General features: G+C 47.2%; 1 protein-coding gene across 3 annotated transcripts in view; it reads right to left on the bottom strand.

Moving 5' to 3' along the window:
- Positions 1–19,813, bottom strand: part of LOC144771188 (aldehyde dehydrogenase family 3 member B1-like) — a 1,013,654-nt gene that overhangs the window by 911,950 nt on the left and 81,891 nt on the right. The gene's annotated exons all lie outside the window — the stretch shown is intronic.

The following is a 19,813-nucleotide window of genomic DNA, read 5'->3' as shown; positions in this document are numbered from 1 at the left end:
TACTGACAATGAGAAAGTAAAATAAAATGCAGTGCTTACATGTGAGTGTTTAGGAGGTGGTGAAGGAGAGGTGAGGAAATGCATCCAGGAGAGAGTGAAGGGAGTGTGCAGAACATGGGAGAGCTGAGCAGGGGCATAGCTAGGGGGGTGGGTAGAGGAAGGGGGTACACCCACCTAATAAATGAATTCTGTATTGAATAGTTTGGTACAAGTGCTTCCAGGCGGGTATAGTGAGTAGTCTGTCGGCTTTCACTGCGGATATTTACATACACACGCAGACGAAAACACACTCTTTCGTCTCTGTTTTAAAGATATTAAAAAGTTATTTTACAAAATATTGAGTTTAAGTATTCCTCATAATCTGCACTCCTCTCCCTTCCTACTGCTCCTTGCGTTCACCTCATTCCCCGAATCTCATAAGCAGCCCCTCCCCCATCCTACTGACCAAGCTTCACCCCTGGAGCCTGGATGTTGATGGTTTGGGGGCAGAGTCTGGGGATACGAGCGGGGGTTTATGCTTTCTGTTCTGTTTGTACCTCGTGACACAAACTTCATGAATCAGAAGGAATATAAATCTCCTTCCACCAGGTAAGTTGTATCCCCATAAGAGACCCCTGGGACGAGAGCTATATGACCCCCACGTCCCGGGATCGGTTGTGATGGGACAGCTGTGTTCAATCCTCCAGAAGGGATTCCAAACAGACGTCTGAGATAAAGAGCGGCACGACCTGTCCTGCCACCAGAGAGAGCACCGCACTGAGCAACAGATGACACACAGGTACTCCAGGGCATCTGCACGTCTGGCGCCTCTACTCAGCAAGCAAGCGCCTCGCGAAAAGCACGCCTGCACTTAAGCGCCTTACAGTGAGAACCTGGGCGCCCCAGAACCCATGCAACTCAGAGAGAGGGGCGCAGGGCCGACAGCAGGGATGCACCCGTGATAAGAACCCCCCGTGCTTGGAGCACTGAGACCCCCAAGAAGCGCAGGAAACATCCGCACCGGATCATATTTGCCCATCCATATCTCCGGTCCAATTCTAACAGCCTCAACCCCTCCAGTCCACAGCAAAAGGAACCAACAGCCGGAACTCCCATGCCCCATTTTATTTATTTATTTATTTATGTTATGCGTTCTTATATAGCACGGACTTTACCCGAAGGTGTCAGAGCTCTTCACAATAGGAACAGCACTAATACATGAGGAGAAAATTGCAAGTGAACAAATGACAAAAGCAAACGTTAAGTTACATGATACAGCTCCCCTGTTGACTGTACGATACAGCACTTCGACAGGCCCCCATCCTCTAGAGCAGCCACGGCCGGTGCTACATGAACAGTGGGGGGGTTGGGGAGCTGCTCTACCTGCCTTGAAGGGGTTCCCCTCCTCATCCCCCGAGCTGGCACCCACACACACACACACAGCCCCGGGCCTCATGAAGCACTTCCCAGCACCGCTCCTCGGCTCTGCCGCCGCTCCTCTGAGGCTCGCCTCGGCGCTCCTACAGACCCTCCATGCACGCCCCCTCCTCCCTCTGAGCCCTGACGAGCAGCCGCAGCTGTCTATGAGCGTCCAGGGCCCCGGGACTACCTGCCCCTCGGCAGACAATCACAGCGCTGCCATCTGCACTTCCTTACTGCCCCCCGCTTTAACCCCTTTGCGCCCGGCCACAGCTTTAATGCTCCGGAAGTCATGGCTCATCCGCTGGAGAACCGCAAATGTAGCCGCTGCTTGACGTGGCTCGTAGGAGTGAGGATAGAGGCCGGTGAAGATCACAATTCCGCATCCGTGGAAGAAAGAGACCTGAGCAGCGGGGTCTACAGCGTCTCTAACCCGGTCAGTGTTCAGGGGCACGCCACCGTGAGAGGCTGCGCTAAAAGATGTTGCATCAGTGGGCGACAATAAATCCACAAGCACGGAATCGAAACCTGTGGTGCGCGCGCACCACAGAGGAGCTGACGCGGGAATCGAAACCAGTGGTGCACGCGCACTAGAGGAGCGGGGCAAGGGAGTGCGAAGACACGCCGAGACGAGGTAGGGGATGTGTGTGTGTAAGCACCGGGGGGTTCTGTGTGTATGTGTGTGTGTGTATGCGCGGCGGCGGGGGGGGGGTCTGTATGTGTGTGTGTGCGTGTGAGTCTGCTTCGAAGGAGCCATGGGAGAAGACAAGAAGCGCGCGTGACCTGATCCGGTTACGCGCGCATGCACATCACTTGTCTCCTGTCTCCCTTGACTCCTTGAAAGCTGAAATGATTGCAATAGAGTCTCGGAGCGACGATCGCTTCGCAGTCCTTCTTGTAAGGAGCTATTCAAAATCTCTGTAATCGGGGCGGCTAAAAGAGGGGCAAGCTGAGCATATTTGTGTGCTGGCATTATATCTAGGGGAGAGCCTGATTTCGCAGTGCTAAGCATGGCTTCCACCTGAGAGATCCGGATGGCCTTGAAGCTATCAAGGCCCACTTTTAGATCCTCAGCTATATTAGAGCCTAGGTCAGTGGACACAACATTCCCAAATTTTTTCAGAAATTCACTGTAAATCCGATTAATTTTCTCATCTAGGAACATAGCTATGTTGTCACAAAGGCTCTGGGAGGGAGTGGTCTGTTGGGCACAAGCTGTGGGCTTAGTGAAAGAGTGAAGGACTTTATATAATTCCTTAGCAGAATTTCCTGCCCGGTTCAGTTTTAGCATAATATGATTTTTCTGCGCATCTTTTAAGTTCTTGTGATATGCAGCAAGGGCCAGTTTAAAACTAATTTCATCATTTTCACGTTGAAATTTCCGCCATCTTTTTTCCAACACCTTACAACTGGATTTTTCTCTGCGTAACTCTACAGTATACCATTCCTCATTCTTTTTCCTAGGTTTGGTCGTGCAATGTTTCAGTGGGGCCAACATATCAATTATTGAGTTAACATTGTTATTGAAAACCCTCAACTTCATGGTACAGTCCATATGTTCTTTAAAAGTCATGGGCGTATATAATTTGCTAAAAGAGTCATGTGTGACTTTTTGCCATCGTCTTTGAGGGCCAGATTGTGCGCCTTCAACCAGTTTCTGTCTAATACAGCTAGTGATCTGAAAAGGGATCATAAAATGATCCGACCATGTCAATGGGCAGGGGGGATCAGCATTTATAAAAGGGGAATTAGCGAATATAATATCCAGCGTGTGGCTGGCCAAATGTGAGGGGCCAGCATTAATTTTTCTCAGTCCCAGGGTGGCCATATCAGTTTAAAAACTAGCAGCCTCATTGTTATCTTTATCCTCACTATGGATATTAAAATCCCCTAACACTAAAAAATCGTTGGAGGTGACAGAGTGAGTTGCAATTTTCTCAATTAATTTTAAATTAAAATCTTTAAGAGGGCCCGGAGGACGATAAACAAGTGCGCCTTTTAGGATTTCCTGTGTAGATAGCTCAATTTTGAAAATACACATTTCCATCAGGCTATCCGAAACAGTGTCCACCATTGTGGCTTTCGACTCTTTTTTTAAAATAATGGCCACTCCACCACCCACTTTTCGTACTCTATCAGGTCTGAGAATACGGTAATTCTAAGGGAGCGCCAGGGAGATATCAGGCGTAGATGTCCATTTTAGCCAGGTCGCAGTTAAAAAGCCAAGATCAGGAAACTCTGAGCTAAATAAGTCCCAGAGTTCAGTGGCATGTTTCGATAAAGAAGGTACGTTAGCTAACAGCCTTTTCCAGGTACACAACTGGTTTATAGAGTTAAGTCCAGTTGGGCTACGAATCTGGGGCCATATTATAAAGAAAGGGCGCTACATTATCGCCCCTTTTATCGGCAGGAAACTGCCGCTAAAGCAGCGATAATGGGCTTGATAATATGCCCTTGTGAATTCCTATAGAAGTCCAGGTTCTGGTGTTAACCTGGGCTTCTATGGGAATTCACAAGGGCATATTATCAAGCCCATTATCGCCGCTTTACCGGCCGTTTCCTGCCGAAAAAGTGGCGATAATGTAGCGCCCTTTCTTGATAATATGGCCCCTCATTTGTTACTCCATTCACACTCTTCTCATGAGAGCCACTAGAATTAGATAAAGTAGCGCTACAGTCATAGTGGCAATTCACCTGTTAACCCACTGAATATGCATTGTCAGATTTATATGTTCCTACGACCATGCCCGTTCCAATTATTTATTTTTGGAAGTATGGACAGGTTTCAGTGCTGTTTAACGAAATGTCATTTAACTAATGGAAGAATAGACGACCAATACAAGAAGAGTCAAGGATGCCAGTTTGGCCACGGGTGAGGGATGACATAAAAGTATATTTTACCTTAAGCTATATAAAGAAAATTATAGCAAGTTTAAATCTTACCCGTGCTGCAGGCCCAGATAACCTTCCGGTAGTGATAATAAAAACTAGGCCAGAATGGTGGGCTGAGTTTTTTGCAAAGATGTTTCAAGTGATCTTGGAAACAGGAATTGTACCACAAAGCTGAGAGGTGCAATCGTAAGACCAATACATAAGAAGGGCGACCTCAAATTACAGAAGAACTATAGGTTAATAAATCTCCTAGATATAGGGGAAAAAGTATTTGTAAAAGCCATAATGGGTCTACTTAAAGACTGGTAGGAGGAAAATCAGATTATACCCCCGGAACAGGGGGAGGGTTTAAAACAGGCCACTCCACAATCGACCATTGCTTTGATCTCTGGGCCATAGCTCAGAAGTTGACGGAAATGCGGGGAAGTTCATTCTGTTGTTTTGTGGACTTCCGTGCAGCTTTCGATCTGGTGGACCGGGAGCTGTTGTGGGAGGCCCTAACTAGTTATGGTATCCCAATAGATTTGTTACGTCTGATTCAAATGCTCCATACTAAGAACTGGGCCCAGATAATTGTAGATATAGATGGAAGTTTATCTGGGAGGATTGAGATTGGAAATGGGCTGCGGCAGGGATGTGTATTGCCCCCCCTGCTGTTTTCCTTGTTCTTAGCAAATTTGCCGTTGACCTTGGGGAATGACAATGGGGCAAGTCCGAAACAAGATGGTAGGCATATTGCATGTTTGCTCTATGCCGACGATCTGGTGATCATGGATCAGATTGAAGTTGGCCTGAAAAGGAAACTGAATATATTTAAGGATTACTGCTCTAAGAAAAAACTTGTGATTAATATGGAAAAGACTAAAACCTTGAGCTTTGGCCGGAGGAAGAACAATTGTTACTTACCTGTAAACAGGTGGTTCTCCAGTATTGGTGTCTTTCATAGATTCACATGCTTGAATATTCCCCGTCGTCGAAGTGAGAGCCCCACGGTAAATAAAATAGCAATAAAATCCCAATAAAATATGTATGTAAAAACATAACATATAAAAATACACACTAGAAACAGTTGCAAATACCAGGTCATAATTCCCACATAGGAATACATGGAGAGAGAGAAAACATTTGCAACATATCACTGTCATTATGTTAGTCCAAACTACAGCCAATCAGACGCAAGCACCCCTCCAGAACCTTCTCAGAGGCTCAGGTCCTCAGATTTTCATAGCACAAGAGTGACAAAAGAGTCTAGGAGGAGAAGCGAGCCTCTGAGGGGAGGCGGGCGGGTCGCATGTGAATCTATGAAAGACACCAATACTGGAGAACCACCTGTTTACAGGTAAGTAACAATTGTTCTTCTCCAGTATTAGGGTGTCTTTCATAGATTCACATGCTTGAACAGAATAGTGAGCAGTAGTAGCTAGCAGCAAGAGCAAAATCAGCAATGCATAGATATGAAGATGCACCAATAGAATAGCCAGGAGGAATGATACAAATAATAACAACCGTATCATTACACAAACCATATAGGTGGAGGTCAGAAAGCAGAGGCTCACCTTAGTTAAAAAGATTGCGAAGCACTGCTTGTCCCACTGCTGTATCAGCTTAGTTGATCGTTTCAAGGCAATAATGTCTCGTGAAAGTATGCCTGCTGGACCACGTAGCTGCTCGACAAATTTGATGAATCGGCACACCAGCAAACAGGGCAGTAGAGGATGACATCGCCCTGGTAGAATGAGCTCTCACTGAGGCTTGACGCGGCTTGCCCGCCTTCTGGTGACAGAAGGAAACTGCTGAAGAAATCCAACGTGCAATAGTTGGCTTGGTGACAGAACGACCTTTGCACAAGCGTCCGTAGGCTACGAACAGCTGATCAGTTTTGCGAAAGGGTGCCGTCCCATCGATGTAAAATTTAAGGCATCGCTTAACATCCAGAGAATGTAAACGCTGCTCCGCTGGAGATTGAGGGTTTGGAAAGAAAGTCTTTAAGAAAACAGGCTCATTGAGGTGAAAGTCCGTGGGCACTTTAGGCATGTAAGCTGGGTTTGTGCGAAGCACTACACAGTCTGATTTGAATTGGAGAAAAGGAGGCTTAATGTTAAAGGCGTGAACATCACTCATGCGACGTGAAGAGGTTAAAGCAAGGAGAAGGGCCACCTTCCAAGTTAAAAAATGTAAATCCGCCTTATGGATAGGCTCGAATGGTGCCTTCACTTATTGTGTCAAAACTATTTTGAGATGCCAGGTTGGGGGAGGATGCCTAATGGGCGGGAACTTCCTGAACAGTCCTTTGAAGAACTGACGAATGATCCTGGAAGAGCATAGAGAGGAGGAGCCATCCTGCCAGAAGCGAGAAATCGCCGCCAAGAAAACTTTCAAAGTGGAGTGGGAGAGCCCTGACTGTGCCAGCTCTAGAAAGAACGGAAGGAGTTGAGCTGGAGTCGAATGAACAGGGTGAATGTTGGTAGCCACGCACCAGTGACAGAACCTTTTCCACTTGAGTTTATAAGTCTTTATTGTAGATGGAGCTCTGGCATTGGCAAGAATGTCTCTGCATTCTGGCGGGATGTTTAAATGGGAAAATTCAAGGTGCTCAGGTTCCAGGCTGATAATCTGAGAGAGGAGGGGTCCAGATGACAGATCAGGTCCTACTCCATCGTGAGGAGGTCTGCTCGAGGATGAAGGAGAATGGGTTCGTACTGAGAAAGAAGCAGCAGTTCCGAGAACCACGCTTGTCGAGGCCATCTGGGAGCGATCAGGAGAATGTGGCACGGCTGTCTCCGCATCTTCCACAATACCCGAGGAACTAGCGGAATCGGCGGAAAGGCGGTGGCGAATAGACCGCACCAATCCATTAAAAGGGCATTCCCGGACTATTCTGGATGGGGAAGCCAACTTGCAAAGGACAGGCATTTCTGGTTCACTGGGCTCGCAAAGAGATCTATGCTGGGATGACCCCAACGCTGAAAGATGAAGTCCGGAGTCGGCTGATGTAGCTCCCACTCGTGCGTCGAGGATGCGGACCTGCTGAGAGCATCCGCTAGGATGTTTAAGACTCCTGGTAGATGAAGCCGTCAGGGTAACATGGTGCCGAATCGCCCAGTCCCATATAGTTTTTGCCAGCCGAGACAGGAGAGGAGACTTGGTGCCGTCCTGCTTGTTCACATAGTGCATACCGGTGGTATTGCCTGTTTGGATGAGCACCAATTCCCCCTGGATCAGAAGGTGGAACGATTTGAGAGCCAGAAAGATGGCCATTAACTCCAACCTGTTGATGTGCCAGGAGGGGTGAGATTGAGTCCATTTGCTCTTGATGGACAGCCCCTGAAGGTGAGCGCCCCAACCTTCCAAGGAGGCATCCGTGGTCAGAGTGAGTTCCGGAGTTGTGATGAGGAATGAGGTCCCAGCAGCCACGTTGGACGGCTGCGCCCACCACTGGAGAGTCTACCTCATCCGGGCGGTCACACGAACGAGATCGTTGAGGGAGCCAGTGACCTGACACCACTGACCGTCCAGTTCATCCTGAATTGGGCGACTCCGGAGCCTGCAGTTTGGTATCAGGGAGATGCACAAGGACGCCATTCCCAGAAAAGACTTCAATATACGAACGGAAACGGACTCTTTTGAACAAAGGAGGGTCACCAGGTGTAGAATCCGCAGCTGACGTTCGTGAGACTCGTAAGCTTTGGCTAGGGATGTATCCAGAGTGGTGCCTAGAAAAGTCCTCCAGTGAGCTGGGTGGACCTGAGACTTCTCGGTATTGATGGAAAGGCCGAGGGAGCGAAATAAGTCATGACAGAGTTGAGTGTCTCGAGACAGTTGGTTGTGAGACTGCGACTTGATGAGACAATCGTCCAGGTATGGAAAGATTTGAACGCTCTGAAGACGTAGGTAAGCCACTACTGGGGCCAAAACTTTTGTGAAGACACGAGGGGCGGAGCGCAGGCCGAAAGGCAGCACCCTGAATTGAAAGTCTCTCTGCCCCAACCGGAAGCACAAGTACTTCCGGTGACGAGGAAAAATTGGCACATGGAAATAAGCGTCCTGGAGGTCGATGGTGGTCATGAAGTTGTCCTTACAGAGAAGACGTAAGATCTCCATCAGCGTAAGCATGCGGAAGGACTGGCACTTCAGGTATTTGTTCAGTGCCCGTAAATCGAGGATTGGACGCCAGTCGCCTGTCTTTTTGAGGATGAGGAAAAAACAGGAATAGAATCCCATTCCCCTCTGAGACTTGGGAACCACTTCGATGGCACCTTTCTGAATCATGATGTGAATCTATTGGAAAAGTTATTTGAGGTGCGCAGGAGGCGGACCAGTTGGAGGAGTGTGAGGAGGAAATTTAACGAACTCCAAGGCATGGCCCTTTGATACAATGTCCAATACCCAATGGTCCGAGGTGATTGAGGACCATTGAGAAAAGAACAGGGAGATTCGACCTCCAACCGTGCGCGGGAAAGGTAAGTCATTGCCTTTTGGAAGTGGAACCTCTATAGGAAGATTTTCCACGACACGATTTGGAAGTTTGCTGGCGTGAGGTCTGCTGCTCCTGGTTGGAATACCGTTGGTTACCCTGGCCATAGGAGCGGTATTGATTCGATCCTCCACGAAAACAAGAGGTGGTGCCGCGTCCGCCATAAGGCATTTCAAGAATCTTCGCCTGGACCTCCGAGCGAACAGAGGTAGACCAAAGCCAACCCTGGTGCCGTAGAACAGCCGCCCCTGCAAGCTGACGGAAGCCAGTGCAGGCAATATCCACGGAGCAGACGATGATCTCTTCCAACGCTCTCTCCCCCTCCTGGAGGATTTTAAGAGCCTCCGCTCTTGAGGATTCCGGAATGAGGGCAACTAAGGCACACATGTCAGACTACATCTGGTGATCGTAACGTCCCAGTATGGCCAAAGCATTAGCTGCCTTTACAGTAGTGGAAGCCATAGATGAGAACTTTCTCCCGATGGCATCTAGGCCCGGACCTTCACGGTCCGGAGGAGCCGTAATCGGGCGGCCTGGGTGACTACTGAATCCGGTTTAGGCTGCGCCACCAGGCAAGCTGGAGAACCCTGGGGCGCCTTATATTTTTTCTCCAATCGAGGTAGCTACGCCGGGATGGAATATGGCGTTTGCATCAACTTGACTCCATTCCAGATGAAGTCGATGATCAGGACTGTCCGAACTTGCTTGAAAGGCTGACTCTTAAAGTCATACAAGAAGCAGTCCTCTTCCCTTTGAACCATGGGAAGTTTAAAAGGGAGTGCAGCCCTATCCATGAGTTGAAGGAAACCTGCAATATCAACAGGTGTGGAATCCCCCGGAGTTGCAGTAGGTGCGGACGGTGTCTGTATCTGGTAATTGTCCCAGTCTTGCATATCGCCATCACCATCAGTATCGTCATCCTGCAGTTCTCCATCCTCTCTGCCCGGGCGAAGATTATCATCATCATCTTCGTACACCGTAGCATGAACCTGAATAGAGGTCTTAGCAGGAGCAGGCGATGGTACCAGTTGCGGCTGCGGAGCAGCGGTAGGAGGTGGTATAGGCGTAGGTGCCTATTGCGGCGGCGGAACAGTGATAGGAGGTGGTGCAGGCTCAGAGCTGAAGTGCTGAAGATTAGAAATGAGGGACAGAGGAATTGATGCCGTCGCAACCAGAATGGACTGTTCTTCCTCCGGAGAATAGGAGTCCTCAATGTCATCCCCATAGTCCTGACACTTTATGACTAGTTCAGAAGGGCTACGTGCTGCCCGGAAATGATCATCCTCTTCACCCTCAGAAACATTGGTGCAAAGGGTCGGCAGAGGAAACACCAGACCCAGATGAAGGAAGCGGCACCAGAGGTAAGGAGGCGAAAGATGATGGCACCACCGTCGACGAAACCATTGTTGAAGCCGTCGACGACGACAGGACAGACGTCGACGGAGCCGCCGTCGACGAGGCCATCGTTGACAAAACCACCGTCGACGGAACATTCGTCGACAGAGTAGCTGACGACGAGAAGGCTTTCTTCCAAACTCTCGTCGACGTAGATCCTGATGACGACGAGAGACTCTTCTTCGAATCGAGGCGATAGGGATCGTCGACGAGACAGTCTTAAAAGTGAGGCATACCTTCGTCTACATCGACGCCGTCGACAGAGCCACCGTCGACGAACCAGAAGCCGAAGTCGTCGTCACTGTTGTCATCGACGAGCCGGAGACGGCAGATCTCGTCGTCGGGACACGTTTTAAGGTTTAAACGTGCTTAAAAGCAGCCGTAGATGCCTAAGAGCCAGATCTCGGGGGCATCGGCGTAGCAGGAGGAGATGGGAACAATCGTCCAGGTATGGAAAGATTTGAACGCTCTGAAGACGTAGGTAAGCCACTACTGGGGCCAAAACTTTTGTGAAGACACGAGGGGCGGAGCGCAGGCCGAAAGGCAGCACCCTGAATTGAAAGTCTCTCTGCCCCAACCGGAAGCACAAGTACTTCCGGTGACGAGGAAAAATTGGCACATGGAAATAAGCGTCCTGGAGGTCGATGGTGGTCATGAAGTTGTCCTTACAGAGAAGACGTAAGATCTCCATCAGCGTAAGCATGCGGAAGGACTGGCACTTCAGGTATTTGTTCAGTGCCCGTAAATCGAGGATTGGACGCCAGTCGCCTGTCTTTTTGAGGATGAGGAAAAAACAGGAATAGAATCCCATTCCCCTCTGAGACTTGGGAACCACTTCGATGGCACCTTTCTGAATCATGATGTGAATCTGTTGGAAAAGTTCTTTGAGGTGCGCAGGAGGCGGACCAGTTGGAGGAGTGTGAGGAGGAAATTTAACGAACTCCAAGGCATGGCCCTTTGATACAATGTCCAATACCCAATGGTCCGAGGTGATTGAGGACCATTGAGAAAAGAACAGGGAGATTCGACCTCCAACCGTGCGCGGGAAAGGTAAGCCATTGCCTTTTGGAAGTGGAACCTCTATAGGAAGATTTTCCACGACACGATTTGGAAGTTTGCTGGCGTGAGGTCTGCTGCTCCTGGTTGGAATACCGTTGGTTACCCTGGCCATAGGAGCGGTATTGATTCGATCCTCCACGAAAACAAGAGGTGGTGCCGCGTCCGCCATAAGGCATTTCAAGAATCTTCGCCTGGACCTCCGAGCGAACAGAGGTAGACCAAAGCCAACCCTGGTGCCGTAGAATAGCCGCCCCTGCAAGCTGACGGAAGCCAGTGCAGGCAATATCCACGGAGCAGACGATGATCTCTTCCAACGCTCTCTCCCCCTCCTGGAGGATTTTAAGAGCCTCCGCTCTTGAGGATTCCGGAATGAGGGCAACTAAGGCACACATGTCAGACCACATCTGGTGATCGTAACGTCCCAGTATGGCCAAAGCATTAGCTGCCCTTACAGTAGTGGAAGCCATAGATGAGAACTTTCTCCCGATGGCATCTAGGCCCGGACCTTCACGGTCCGGAGGAGCCGTAATCGGGCGGCCTGGGTGACTACTGAATCCGGTTTAGGCTGCGCCACCAGGCAAGCTGGAGAACCCTGGGGCGCCTTATATTTTTTCTCCAATCGAGGTAGCTACGCCGGGATGGAATATGGCGTTTGCATCAACTTGACTCCATTCCAGATGAAGTCGATGATCAGGACTGTCCGAACTTGCTTGAAAGGCTGACTCTTAAAGTCATACAAGAAGCAGTCCTCTTCCCTTTGAACCATGGGAAGTTTAAAAGGGAGTGCAGCCCTATCCATGAGTTGAAGGAAACCTGCAATATCAACAGGTGTGGAATCCCCCGGAGTTGCAGTAGGTGAGGACGGTGTCTGTATCTGGTAATCGTCCCAGTCTTGCATATCGCCATCACCATCAGTATCGTCATCCTGCAGTTCTCCATCCTCTCTGCCCGGGCGAAGATTATCATCATCATCTTCGTACACCGTAGCATGAACCTGAATAGAGGTCTTAGCAGGAGCAGGCGATGGTACCAGTTGCGGCTGCGGAGCAGCGGTAGGAGGTGGTATAGGCGTAGGTGCCTATTGCGGCGGCGGAACAGTGATAGGAGGTGGTGCAGGCTCAGAGCTGAAGTGCTGAAGATTAGAAATGAGGGACAGAGGAATTGATGCCGTCGCAACCTGAATGGACTGTTCTTCCTCCGGAGAATAGGAGTCCTCAATGTCATCCCCATAGTCCTGACACTTTATGACTAGTTCAGAAGGGCTACGTGCTGCCCGGAAATGATCATCCTCTTCACCCTCAGAAACATTGGTGCAAAGGGTCGGCAGAGGAAACACCAGACCCAGATGAAGGAAGCGGCACCAGAGGTAAGGAGGCGAAAGATGATGGCACCACCGTCGACGAAACCATTGTTGAAGCCGTCGACGACGACAGGACAGACGTCGACGGAGCCGCCGTCGACGAGGCCGTCGTTGACAAAACCACCGTCGACGGAACATTCGTCGACAGAGTAGCTGACGACGAGAAGGCTTTCTTCCAAACTCTCGTCGACGTAGATCCTGATGACGACGAGAGACTCTTCTTCGAATCGAGGCGATAGGGATCGTCGACGAGACAGTCTTAAAAGTGAGGCATACCTTCGTCTACATCGACGCCGTCGACAGAGCCACCGTCGACGAACCAGAAGCCGAAGTCGTCGTCACTGTTGTCATCGACGAGCCGGAGACGGCAGATCTCGTCGTCGGGACACGTTTTAAGGTTTAAACGTGCTTAAAAGCAGCCGTAGATGCCTAAGAGCCAGATCTCGGGGGCATCGGCGTAGCAGGAGGAGATGGGAACACCCAGGAGCCTTCAAGAATGAGAGTTTCTTCTTCTTCAAGAAGGGAGAAGGTAAATCCTGCACACTGCTACGCTTTGAGGCGGCTTTAGAGGTACCTGACACCAAACTGTCTGCGTCAGAAAGAGCTGAATCCTTGTCCTTCAGCCTTTGTAACCAGAGGAGGAGGCGACCCTCCCTGTCCTTCAAGGTCTTGGTGGAGAAAGTCCTGCAGATTTTACATTTGCCTACCTCATGGTCAGAATAGAGGCAATACATACATTTCTTATGGGGGTCTTCAGAATAAAGTCTCAACTTCCCACAAGAAGAACAAGGTCTATACAAAGACTTCTTACTTGAAGACATTGTAGAAGTACTGGAAACCAGAGAAAAGTAGAAAACTGAGCAGAGCTCAAAGAGACTCCCTTCACACGACGTGCGGTAGAAAATCTGAGGGCCTGAGCCTCTGAGGCGCAGGTTCTGGAGGGGTGCTTGCGCCTGATTGGCTGTAGTTTGGACTAACATAATGACAGTGATATGTTGCAAATGTTTTCTCTCTCTCCATGTATTCCTATGTGGGAATTATGACCTGGTATTTGCAACTGTTTCTAGTGTGTATTTTTATATGTTATGTTTTTACATACATATTTTATTGGGATTTTATTGCTATTTTATTTACCGTGGGGCTCCCACTTCGACAACGGGGAATATTCAAGCATGTGAATCTATGAAAGACACCCTAATACTGGAGAAAGCTGGGTTCACATGGTGGATGGGGAGAAAGTGGAATCGGTCACTGAATATAGATACTTGGGTTTATGGTTTGAAAAGAGTATGAAATGGAATACCCACCTAGAGGCGTCAAAATTAAAAACCTCAGCATCGATTAGCGGCCTGAAATTGTTTAATAGAGCCTAGGGCGCTATGCCAGATAGTCAGATAGACCAGTGCTAAAAGCTTATTCAGCTATGTTACCCCCGCAATTTCTGTATGGTGGAGAACTGTTATACTTGAGCGGCAAAGAGGGCTCAGATGTCGAGGACAGCAAAAACTTAAAAAATCTATTCACACTTCCCTTGTCAGCAATAGTCCAGGCCGTAAGACTTGAATTAGGACTGACTTCATGGGGCATTCTAGCCGGAACGGCTCTACTCTGCTTCTGGCAACGCCTAGGAGTAGGCGACAACACCAAAATATCACAATGGTATAAAAACTAAATACAGAATAGCGAATTAAAATGGGCAAGAGAGACTAGGGCGATTATGATGAAGCTGTATGCTGTATGATGAAGGTTAATTTATGCCCAATTACCTATATGATTAGTATTGATAAGACGGTACTTAGGTCATATGGGAAGGAAATACCTCATGCACAGGACCAAAATGATATTACTAATAAAAGCTCATTGCATTTTATGACTATATAATATGAGATGAAAACTAGGGCCCAGGCTGTAACTTTGGTGACTGAAATGACCGATTTAGATACTGCCATTGCTATTGGGAAATTTATGCAAAGAGTGAAGGCACTTCTTTTTACCTTTTTTTAATGAGTTTTTAGCAAACAGTTTATCCTAATTTGGGCAATGGAGGGTTTTTATAATTGAATGTGTTTTAAGATGTCTTTTAGTGTATTTAACGAAGTGTAGTTTTTTTGTGTATTTTTTTATATGTATTGTTTGAAGACCAATGGTCCAAATAAACGTGAATTAAAACTAAAACTGACTCTCCGTTCTAGTCTTTCTTGTGACCTTGCAGTTCCCTCCCACAGACTGGCAACTTGTGGAGGCAGGAGCCTGGTCCGCTGTCCGGCCTTAAACTGAAATCGTCTACCCCTTAAACTGAAAATGGCTACTTCCCTTCCCAAGTTAAGGAAGGGTTTAAAGTCTTGGGTTTTTAGCCTGATGTGATCAATTATCTTTGAAGTTTGGTAGCTTTGTCATATTTTCCTGTCTTAAGTAGCACCAAGACACCTTTGTGCAATCATTTCCGATTTAGAAATATTTTAATCAAATCAATCTGCAAGGTAACTGCACTTGTGGTTGCCCTTTTAGGAATAAAATATAGCAATATTATGTGTTTAGTGGAGTGCCTGGAGCTTTTGGTCCCGATACCACTGTACCAGCTGCGCTATTAAAATCATGCCCCTAGTGCTTGCTAGATAACTGCACTTATAACTGCCTGTTTAGTTGTAAAATATAGCAATATTAGGTGTTTAGAGGAGTTCTGACAGCTTTTGGGCCAGGGCCGCTGCTCCATTCAAATAATGGCCGTTGCCAGCAAGATAACTGCACTTGTGACTGCCTGTTTAGTAGTAAAATATAGCAATATCAGGGGGCAGATCTACAAGGAAGTGCTGCAGTGAGGCACCAGAAAGCCCTTTGGCTGTGCAACGCTGCAGCACTTCCAAAGCACAGGAATTCAACATATTTACAATAATATGTCGCATTCCTGTGCTCTCCCCTGCGCTGGGGCACAAACAGCTGCCATGCGCAGGCACCCTTGCACCATGGTGCAAGGATGCCTCCGTCGTGGGGAGATTGTTTTTCTGCAGGAAGGTGCACCTTCCTGCACAAAAACAATCCCTAGAGGCATTTTCGTCTTTGAATGCATGCTGTAGAATGCAGCACGCATTGAAAGAGGAAAAAACAAGGAAAAATGAAAACATTTCTCCTCGTTGCGCCTCGCTACGCCACCTCTAGGGTGGCATAGCATTCAGGCGTATCTCCAGATTTACGATTTCTCATAAATCTGTGAATGTGTCTTGTTCCATGGGTGTTGCGTAGGAACACCCACAGCAACACCCATGGGACGCCCCTTCAACGCAAAGTGCTGCGTGTGAAGGGGACATATTTACAAGGAGAGGAAAAGTCCTGCAGGGTGGCTTTTCCTGTCCTTGTAACGGACTCATTTCCAGCTGCTAACGGCCAGCCATCTTTGAATATGTTATAGAAACATTTAATTAAGGGGGTCGTTTTTTGGGGTGTGGGTAGGTTTTAGGACTAATTAGAGGGTTGTGGTAATTTTAGGGTGGAGACAGTTTTTAGCACTAAAGGCGGGGGGAAAAGGGATAGTTTACAGGGCAGGGAGAAGGATCGGAGTAGTTTAGGGATGTAGGGCCCGATTCACAGAATGAACTTTAGACTCAATCCTAAACTTACTACTATTTTGGTATTCACAGAATGCACTTACTACTTTTGGCATTCACAGAATGAACTTACTACTTTTGGTATTCACAGTAGTACGGGGTACTGTAGTGTATGGCTTTATGAGTCAGACACGCTATCTTGAGTCGGATTCTACCTTCAATGAATAACCAGTTTAGATGCAGAAGGGCGGGAGAAATATAATCCTATTTTCTCGAACCCGTTATACGTCGAGCAGATGCCTTCAAGGTAGCTTTGAGAGGGGGCCAAGCTAGCTTTGGGAAGTCCAGCGAGGGTCTCTAGACCATATTCCAATCTAGGGATTGTTATGTTTCATATTGGTGCTCTAATATAGGTCCAGGGAGCATCGTACCCTTTCCCTACACCATCTCCCCTACATTTCACATGAACGAGCCTTATAAAGACATAACTCCTAATAAGGTCAGAACGCCTTATAGGGACAGAACGCCTTATAAGGATTGATGCCTTTTATGGACAAAACCTTTCACCTAGTTCCATGCAGAGGGAGGGTTTTTCCCAATCAATAATGCTAAGACGTCATCCTTAGCACATATGAATGGTTTATGAGGACACTACACAGGGGGTATACTTCACCTCTATCTACGCACAAGGTTTAATCCCATACGTCATCCTCATACTAAACAATGGCTAACACATGCACAAGGACTGTATAAATGCAGCACCTCTTGCTATCAGTAGCTGGAGGGAACCGCGACTTCAAGGCCGACATACTGACCAGAGATGCTGAGGCTCCTGCATGCAATCGCTACAGCAGACAGTAGTCTAAACATCCCTTGTGGGGTGTCCAACTCGAGACCAGGATGAGGTACCACACTCTCATTATTCAGGTAATGGGGTTCGACTAAATCCTAGCGGGATTCTTGGCTCCTAGGCTTATTAGCTCTTTCGCACCTACTCAAATGCTAGGTACACTTAGGTACATCTAGACAGGCATCGTAGGAGTATGTGCTTTATTTTATTAACGCATTTTATATTCATGTATATATTCATGACTATTGCAAAATGGTAGAACTGTACTATTCTTTTTTATTCACTGTACTGCTGATCCTATATCTCTGCTACTGTGTAACAGTTGTAGCAGCACATATATTGTACACTAGAAGAACAACTGTGCAATAAATTCTTATTGTAAACACGCTCAACTGTTTCTTTCGTGTATCTCTCGGAGACCAAATGAGCAAGCACGAGTGACTGGGTGAAAAGTATTATATTGTTTAGACCAGTCTGAGGAAGCATGGTTTGTTGTGTTCTAAGGTTGACAAAAACGAGACTCTCTGATAAAAGGAGATTCTAGTGGCACTGTGAGCTAGCTAATGCAAACACGGCTAACATACGCGGTGGGGGTGCACAGAATCAGTCTACCATCTGACCCACAGTGTATGTTATCCAAAAGCGGGGGTCCTGCAGGGTTACTATAGGAACTACACTACATGGCGCCACCAACGTTTGGTTTGGTACTTATTTAACAGTAGAATCTGAGTAGCTCAGTTGGGCTTATTCTCAGAGACCCCTACTCACAAAACCAGAGGAGTCTTGAGTGGGCGGGCACAAAACTCCGCCACAGCTGAGTAGGCGAACAATCCTATTTATTGGCTGTTGGTTAATCAAGCTTGAAGGACATTTTTCCCAAAATTGTGCAAAACACCTAATCCTAATTTCCCTGGACAGTTATTCAGTGTCTTAAACACGATGACTACTGAAATAGGAGATTTAGACCAGGCACTTTATCACTCAGGAGATGAAGAAGATGCTGATGCAATACAGATTGCACCCAATGTAAGACACACATTGACAGATAAACTTGTCAAACATGAGTTACTACCCAGAGGAGGTGTAGTAATATTTGTGATAGAGGCACACGAAGATTTCCAAACAGAGGTGTTCTATTCACGGGTTACATTCCCAGCAGCAAATGCTGTAACAAAAACTGTTCATTATTACACATATGAAGAAGTCCCAGCGGTCTACACTCCGTTTGAGGAGATTGAAATTCCACTTACCTACCAGGAACATATTTTCTGGTTTAATGGCGCCCTACCCCACTCAAGAAAAAGAACAAGACTCGGTACTTTAGGAAGACCAGGAGCAACATGGCCGATATTAGCGACCTATGTACCACATGCTCACATTGATACAATGACAAATGATGAATTGCTTGCTCAAAACAAAGAGTTGATAAAACTTTACAGAAACATGACACAATTCGTCATGAGGACACTAGCGCTCCTACCTACAGTAATTACACCAAATGCAGCTCCTACACAGAGCGCAGCTACTAAAATTACTCAAACATTACACGTGGTAATAGGCAAATTGCCCACAAACGTGAACAAATTCCTTTCTGGGTAGCTCAGAAAATAACGGAGTTAGAAGCAGTATTCCCAAATACAACACCATCTGAAAAATAATCTACTTGCCCATTGGGATTACACCACACGTAGTGGATTGTACCTCTTGGGGTACAGTCTTTGCTGCCATATATGCCAGAACACATGGTATTCCTTCTTTAGTAGTTATACCAGATGTATTAAGACAAATACAAAACGAGTACGGAGCAGAGCCTGCCCTGAACTTAGGGATGAAGTTATTAAATAACTACGAGCAGGTATCAGCCATAATACTAGCTACCATTAAAGGGGAAGCAGCATCAGTGGCAATCCGCCAACGCCTACGGGAGCTCTATCCATTAATTTAGGAGAATGAACTACCCGAAATAATTGAAACTGCGTATGCAGAATTAGGCAAGGATAGTTTGGGGGGAAATGCTTTAAAACCTCAACTAATGGGCAGTCCCGAAAAGGACACTTCTAAGCAGACACTGACATCTTCTAAAAAAGAAGTGGGATAGTAAAAAACAAAATTTTAAAGACAAGAGATCTCAGTCCCGAGGTAGGTCTCCTCCACAGGAGCCCTCTGAAAAGAGGTACGACCTTAGGAATAGGGATAACATTTGGAAACCTGATAGGTATCAGGATACTGATACATGTTCCTCTAGTTCCTTTCAGGGATCGAAAAAAAGCTCAGAAAGAGAAGGACGGTCAGAACATAGAGAGGAGCGCACACAGTCCAGAGACAAGCAACACGCTCAAGACTTTACTTCTAAAAAAGAAGATAAGGCAAAATCAAAACCTCAATTTAAGACAAGCATTTACAATGCAACAGGTCTCGCATTACTGAATGTTTGAGTTATTGCGTTGCATTATTATTTGCAACGGCAATAGCTCAAACTTTCAGTAATGCGAGCCCTATTGCATTGCAAACGCTTGTTTAATTTAAGTTAATGAATCATATTTAATGAACCTTAGAGTACTATAAAATCCCTTCACTTCGGCAGATGCTCGAAATAAACATTTCATTTATTTACAAACCCAGTTCACGTAAGTATGTGCTGTCCACCTCCTGTCAACGGCTGTCACGGACTGGTTGATGCGCGGGGTGTAGTGGAAGAAAAAGACATGAGGGAGGGGTAGTGACATGAAGCAGCGATGGGGCATGGGGGGGAAGAGGGAGAAAGCCAGGGGTTCCAAAGGAAGTGAGAGGAATGCTGCTAACGAGCTAGCCAGCAACATTTGCAGATCAACATGAACAAGCAG

The sequence above is a fragment of the Lissotriton helveticus genome, chromosome 1_1 (assembly GCF_964261635.1).
Source record: "Lissotriton helveticus chromosome 1_1, aLisHel1.1, whole genome shotgun sequence".
Lineage (NCBI taxonomy): Eukaryota > Metazoa > Chordata > Amphibia > Caudata > Salamandridae > Lissotriton > Lissotriton helveticus.
The sequence above is the reverse complement of the archived record's forward strand: the minus strand, read 5'-3'. Positions and strand labels throughout refer to the sequence as shown.